The sequence below is a fragment of the Orycteropus afer genome, unplaced genomic scaffold (genome assembly GCF_000298275.1).
Source record: "Orycteropus afer afer isolate SDZICR_OR568_19922 unplaced genomic scaffold, OryAfe1.0 scaffold00223, whole genome shotgun sequence".
Taxonomy (NCBI): Eukaryota; Metazoa; Chordata; class Mammalia; order Tubulidentata; family Orycteropodidae; genus Orycteropus; species Orycteropus afer.
Genome location: NW_006921810.1, coordinates 1,074,769 through 1,082,676, shown reverse-complemented (window position 1 = coordinate 1,082,676; position 7,908 = coordinate 1,074,769). Strand labels below are relative to the sequence as shown.

Here is a 7,908-nt window from a genome sequence, read left to right as displayed (position 1 = left end):
TTGAAGTACCAGAAGTTCTTTGAAGAACAGGGGTAAAAAAGTATTGACTTGTCTGTATCACTAACAGGGCTTTTATGGCTAAGAAAATTTTCTAAACAGTAAAATGACTCCAAGATAGATCTCTCTCTCTCTCTCTCTCTCTCTCTCTCCTCCCAACATTAAGTGTGACAGAATTAAAAAAAGAAAATATTTACAAGTAGATATAGTGACAACAGAATATTACAAAGTAGAGAACATAAAAGAATTCAGACAATGTCATAGGTTCAACAGTATTCCATGGGGCTAGAAAACCTGTTTACTCTGAAAGCCCTAGCACAATATCCCTCTTGTTTATATACCATGTATTTATCATATGACCACATATTGAATCCTTCTTTTTTCCCCATATACTGAAGAATCTTACATTTAGCCTTTAAGCATTCTGCATTTCTTTGCCAATCTTGTGGGTGAGTACTTGTTCCAGTCGATTTTGGTGTGAGGAACTGGAAGCTGTTGGCGCAAGGCCTTGAACATGGTATCTGACATTGTTTGATAGTTTTCATTAATTGCTGTCTGATAATCCTTTTCTGCATGCTCTATGATTTTAATAAATTCCTTGGCAGTCTGGGCTTCATTAGAAACTGTTACTGAATCCTGTACATCTTTATGACTAACCATCTTCATAATAGTGAACCTGAATCTTAAGCACTCCAACCCCTTGAGCTGTTGGGGGCATGATGGTGAACTTCCACTCTGATCGCCAACCACCATTTCAGAAGTTTTTAGGGTGAAACTGGTGGCTTTCAATACATGCAAAAATAGTCTGTTGCCCATCTATAGTTTTAGCATAAATAGTACAGAAGCTGTTGGAATAATGATCTTTCACATAAGCCCTTAAAGCACTGTCACAAGATTCTCTCCAAGACTTGAGGCCTCATCTACTTCCTCTGGGGGGATCACTTGCTTCTTTCCGTAAGTGATCGAATTTCAAGGAAATTTTGTTTCTTGGATCTAAAAATCTGCTATTACCCAGGTCACTGTGTTCTGTAATTAAGACCTGATCTTCCTATCCTTCTATCTTCACAGGTGTGAACTGATCCAAGTTATACTGGGCAAATGCATGTGCTGCCCCTTCCCTGAGGAGATTGTCATTATTAAGTAGTAGTCGGACATCATTAAACACTTCAGTGAATTCTCCTGAGGTGCATGAGTGATGAATTTAGCAGCTATGCGTTTCTTCTCTTCATCCGATACCTGATCTTCGAAGTCGGCCATCTTCGGCTGCTCTGTGTATATTGTCTTTAATTATGAATTATAATTAAACATAGGAAAAAACATGTGACTATATTCTTCCTCTGAATTTTACTCATTTCTTTGCTGAGAGGAAAACAGAAGAATATCCTTTGACATTTTTAAGTTGCAGCTTGTGTGTTCGTTTTCCTTTTTTTTTTGGTGCAAAATTTAGGTAAGCATTTGGAAATTTCTAACATTTGGAATATAGAAGTATGTTCTTGGTCTGCATCGATACCATGACTCTACATGTACAATTCAGCATTTTTAGTTTCCCTTAGGAGAAAAGATTGGCCAATCGACCCACAATAATCTGCAGTGTAGCTGCAAGCAGCTGTGGCTTCCTTCCATCATGATTGTTGCTCACAGATTATCACAAAGTAAATTATTTGCTGCTGAAAAAATTGTACCATTTGTCATTTAAAGTTTTTGGCTTTCTATTCTGGTGTTTGTACATTTCAAAACAATGAGTATGAAATCAATTTATGAACACAAATCTACAGATAAGATATGACTTTTGTCTAAAATTTTGTAGGTGACTAATACACTTGTTCTTCACTAACCAAGTATCTCATTATCTGGCATTTTGCATTTACAAAAATACTAAAAAATATACTATCTGACTATTTTGCACATTAACAACCTAAGTCTGGCAGTAATGAATGCCGAAGTGTGAGGCAAGAGAGATGCTGGCTGTGTTGGTTTAAGGTTATGTGTCAGCTTGCCTGGGCCATGATTCTCAGTGATGTGGCAGTTATGTAATGATGTAATTTGGCAGTTTTATAATGATGTAGTCATCATCCATTTTGTGATCTGACATGGTCATCCTGCATTTTCCCATAAGGCTGATTTTCACATATCAACCTGATCTTTGGATCCTAGCTATTTTGATAAGTGAGGAGTGAGTGGATATATATATTTCATTTTTAGTAGATTTTAGGAAAGGTGTGCATCTGGATTGAATACTTTCATCTTACTTGTTCAAGCTGTGTGCTGATCAAATTATCTAAGAAGCTGGACTAAATCAAGAACATGGTATCACAATTGCAGGCAGACTATTTAACAACCTGCAATGTTTAAGTGATGAACTTGCTAGCTGAAAGCAAAGAACACTTGAAGCACTTACTGATGAAGATTACACCAACATCAAGAAAACAAAAAATCTTCTCAATTGGACCAAAAAGCAACGTCATGATAAATGGGGAAAATATGAAAGTTGTCAAGGATTTCATTTTACTGGGATTCACAATCAGCACTCATGGAAGCAATAGTCAAGAAATCAAAAGATGTGTTGAATTATGCAAATCTGCTTCAAAAGACCTCTTCAAAGCACTAAGAAGCAAAGATGTCACTTTGCGGACCCATGCCATGATATTTTCATTTATCTCATATGCATGCAAGTGGATAGACTTCCTCTCACACACTTTGGTCTTGTTGTCAGAAGGGAGAATGGAGAAGAGGGTCAGCACAAGAGGAAAACTCTCAGTGAGTTGGATTGACACGGTGGCTGCAACAATGGACTCAAGCATAGCAAGGATTGTGAGGATGGCGTAGGACCAGGCAGTGTTTTGTTCTGTTGTACAGAGGGCCACTGTGAGTCTGAGCCTACTCAAAGGCATCTAACAATAACAACCACAACATATACATGTGAAAGCTGGAAAAATAAAAAATGAAGACCGAAGAAGAATTGATGCCTTTTAATTATGGTGTTGGTGAAGAATATAGGATATACCATGGATTGCCAGAAGAATGAACAAATCTGTCCTGGAGGAAATACAGACAGATTGCTCCTTAGAGATGAGGATGGTGAGACTTCATCTCACATGCTTTGGACATGTTGTCAGGAGGGACCAGTCCCTGGAGAAGAACATCAAGCTTGGTAAAATAGAGGGTCAGTGAAAAAGAGGAAGACCCTCAATGAGATGGATTGGCACAGTGGCTGCAACACTGGGCTTAAACATAGCAGTGATTATGAGGATGGTGTAGGACCAGGCAGTGTTTCATTCTGCTGTACATGGGGTTATTATGAGTCAGAACCTAACAACAACCAGTTTTTACAGCCATTTTTGGTTTATAGAGAAATTGTATAGAAAGTACAGAGTTCTCATATGCCCACCATCTACCTGCACACTGTTTACCCTATTAGTAATGTCAACATTCTTGTGGTATTTATTAGAACCGATGTACAATGAATAATATTGATACACTCTTTTTAGCTAAAGTCCACAGTTTACATTAGAGTTCACTCTGTGTTGCATACAGTGTTATGTGTCCACCATTACAAAATCATACAGAATAGTTTCACAGCCCAACATATGCCCGTGTTCCATCTGTTCATCCCTCTTCCACTCCTCCTAAACCCAAGAAATGCTCATATTTTAACTGATTTTACTCTATGCTTTTCCAGTGCATAGTACATGTTCCACCCATGGACACAAATAATTTAGCAAGGTGATCAGAGGGCTCCTTTGTAATATTTTGAAATAAATGAAGTCTCTTCACTCAGAAGCACTTCTGTATTTAATGTAATTCTCTTTGCAGTTTCTCAGTAGGGAACCTGGGAGGTAATGGTAAGCTCCTTGCACTCACGTTGTGTAACTGTAAGAACCTGTAATTATCTCTGCATCACACTGATGGAATAGATGTCACATTGTGATATCCATAAGGAAAAAATGTGTACCAGCCCCCTCCCCCTGCCCGCTTTATACATGATGGATTAGTTCATCCTTCAAATTGCAGTCAAAAGTCTAGCCTCCATAGATTGGATGAAAATAGAAGTAAAATTAGAAAGCTGTATATTGGGCTCATGTTTTTTATATTGACCTTGGTGAGTAACTGGGTAAATTGCCCCTGGGACACTGAGTCCAGAGGAAGGACCTTCATTGTCCAAAAGCCAGGCTGGGGCCTGGTCTAGGCAAGGCAGGCAACCCTGATGGAAGGCATTTGGAGACAGTAAGGTCCAAGATAGGGCTAGAGGCTCAGGTCAACTGTGAGAGCATAAAGGACATATGAGGGACAGGGAGCAGCTGGCTCTAACCCTTTACTGAATTGGTTCTGGCTCTTTGCTGGGTTGTTCTGTGATAGTGAAAATGCTCTGGCATCTAGGGTCATCTGAACATGCTTGTCCTTTGACCCTATGTCTACCCATGGGGCTCAGATTACCCCCAAAGTTACTCTTGGTTAAAAAGACCTTTTTCCTCTATATTGGAGATGAGTTCTGAGAGTCACTGTCCCACTTACCCAGGGCCTCCATTCTCTGGGCAGATGGAAGGACAGTGGCGTCCAGCCTGGCAGAGCCACCCTGGGCTGCGCTATTTCTCTGCTTTGGCCTGGAAGACCTGGTCAAAGAATATGTATTTGGCAGCTGATGAGGATTTTCTAATCTCTTTTCCTTTCTCTGCTCCCAAGGCAAGTCATGAGAAAGAAAAGCATAAAATGTGGATGAGATACAATGTGATGTACAGCCACTAAGTAATTTAGAATATTGTCATGTTTTATGGGGCAGTGTCAGAGGGAATATGATTGGAGGGGTGTGTTCTGTAGGACTTGTGTCAGTGTTTCAGAACCTTCAGAGCTACAGGGTTCTGAGCCTGGGACTGTGAATATTTTCCATCTTTATTTGCCATTTTGTCTTGATCCCATGCTTTAGACAAAAACTCTTTTCATTTGGAGTAAATTTAATGTGTTCATTGCTTGATGTTATATCTGAAAGGTCTGAACTGCCTTCGGGAGAGTCACCACATAGGTAAAACTGGCACTTTCTCAACACATTGTGCAAGGTTGCTACACCATTACAATGACCAGGAGGTATAAACACGCCACCATGATAGCGTTTCCACCTTTGCCATAGAAGCTGCCTGATCTCTTCTTACTTGAAGTGACAAGGGTTTTCGTCTACTTTAGAACTCCTGTGGTTTTTCATTTCACATGATCCCACCCATTGCCATAGCAAAAGAATTGTTAATAACAGCTAACATTCACTAAGTGCTTGCACAGTCCCTACCTATATTAATCATTTAGTCTTTACAGAAACTCCATGGGGGTGATGTTATTTAAGTCCCCATTTAACAGATAAGGAAAGTGAGACACAGAGAAGTTTAATAACATAAGTAGAGACTCTAAGCTCGTGTAAGCAGTAGCTAATGAAGATAATGGAAAAATTCATTACTGCCCCTTTCATAATCCACTTTTGTATTATAGGATACAAAGCAGCCCTGACAGTGCAAATAGGTAAGTGTTTAGCTGCTAACTGAAAGGTTGGTGCTTTGAGTGCCTAAGGCATTTGACTGCTAACCAGAAGCCTGGCAGTTCAAACCCACCAGCCACTCCTCAGAAGGAAGGTTGGGCAATCTACTTCCATAGGGATACTGCCTCGGAAACCCAAGGAGGCGTCGGATCCAACTAGACAGCAGTGGTGGTGGTGGTGGTAGTGGCTCCACAGTAGAAAAGATGTGACAATCTCTTTCTCTAAAGATTACAGCCCAGAAAACCCTATGGGGCAATTCTACTTTGTCACATGGGGCTGCTAAGAGTCAAAATTGACTCAAGGGCATTCAACCACAATTGTCTTTCCAAAATAGTCATTGAGCACTTACTAGACGCTAGGGATACAGTCCTCATAAAGCTTACATTCTACTAGGGGAAAAGGAGACACTAACAGCTAAACAACAATTGTTTAGTACTGCAGAAACAGAGTAGAATGGATGTGTCAGGTGGGCACTAGGGGAGGTGGTTAAGAAAGTCTCTCCAATGAGGGAGCATTTAAGCAGAGACTTAGAAAGTAAGAGAGTATATAACATGAATATTTGTGGGGAGATAAAAAGCAAAGGCCTTGAGGCAGAAACCTGCTTTCTGTGCAGACAAAGAGACTGGAGGGTAGTAAGCAGGGGAGGCTGGTAGGAGATGAAGTAATAGGGACCCAGATCATATAGGGAGGGCCTTGAGTGACTTTGGAAGAAGTCTATGTTCAATCAGCGACTCTTAAATAGTCCCATTTAAAATATACCTGAAATCAGATGTTAATTCTTGTTTTTTTACTTCCAAGCTAATCCCTGGCTCTGTAATGACCTGGGGGGCTGATGGCAGGCCTGCAGTGGCATCTTGGGATAATGAGGCTCGCCTTAGTTCTGGGCCTCCTAGTCCCTGTGGATGACTCTTCAGTGGGGGCTACAGCTCCCAGTCAGGGTGCTGCACTGTGTGACAAGGAACTCTAATGAAGAGCGTGTTCTTGTTGACCACGTGTTCATTACCTTTTGTTGTCTCCACAGATGGACAGCTGGGAGAGTCTTCCACCGAGGAATGCTCTTTTCTGCAGGGTAAGAAAGAGGTGGTGTGCTTGCCCCCTTGTTTTTTCTTACTGTAGTTCATCCAGTTTCCCCCCGTGCCAGTGGTGTGAGAGGAGGACATGAGGTTTAGGGTGAAGGATGATGAGAGAGTGGATGGACAGAACCATGATTGTTTGCTGCTGTGTAAAAAACATCAGATAAAATGTCGAGTATCAAAATAGAGTACATTTAAAATTTTAAGCATCACATTCAAACTTATTTTATAAATAAGACGTGATGGACTCATTGAGATGTTGAAACATATGTTTAAAGTTGCTTTTGGTTGTGAAGCTGGAGGTGATGGTTTTAGTAGTACTTGATTTAACCACTGGTTGTGCCAATATGTGTATGACAATAGCTTTTACAGCTGAATAATGAGAGGATAAAGAATTGCCCACAGATCATCTTAATTCAGGTATAAATTTACAATGTACAATACATTGCTAGCTGGGCAATGAATAAGGAAGACCAAAGAAGAGTTGATGCTTATGAGTTGTGGTATTGGTGAAGAATGCTGAGAGTACCATGGACTGCTGAAAGAACTAACAAATCTATCCTGGAAGAAGTTAGCCAGAATGCTCCTTGGAAGCGAGAATGGCCAGACTTCATCTCAACCGACTTTGGTCATGTTGTCAGAAGGGACCATTTCCCGGAGAAGGATATCATGCTTGGTGAAGTGGAGGGTCAATGCAAAAGGGGAAGGTCCTCAACAAGATGGATTGACACAGTGGCTACAATGATGAGCTCAGGTATAGCAAGGATCGTGGGGCTGGCACAGGACCAGTCAGTGTTTCATTCTGCTGTGCATAGGGTTGCTACGAGTTGGAGATGACGTGACAGCACCTAACAACAATACATTGCTGGGGGGCTTGTACCTTTTGAATTTTGTAATCTGGGCTTGTCACATAGATTATTCAAACATTTTGAATGAAAATACCAACAACATTTATATAAGTAAAACTTTTTCTCTATCATTTAAATTTGCTTTATTTAAGAAAACAACACTTACATATTACTTACTTATATATTACATATGTAAATTTTTCCCCAGAAACAAAATGAACATGTGGCCTCTAGACTCCTTTTCTGGGGACAGTTTTTGTAACTGTGAATATAGAAAATTTAATATTATCAGTTATTTGATTTTCTTCACAAAAATAACCCCAAGTAAGAAACACACTAAGCATAACTAATTCCACACATCTTGAGTAATTACTTGTTTTCTTTAATAATGATGCTCTTTCAAAATGTTACCAATTCCTCTTAATGCTTTTGAGTTAAAAAACATCAATGATTTTAAAAAGCCCTCTCCTAA

At 40.0% G+C, this 7,908-nt stretch overlaps 1 pseudogene; it reads right to left on the bottom strand.

Annotated features, from left to right (window-relative positions):
* Positions 1-412: 412 nt before the first annotated feature.
* Positions 413-1,254, bottom strand: LOC103203689 (annotated as a pseudogene).
* Between the last annotated feature and the right edge of the window lie 6,654 nt (positions 1,255-7,908).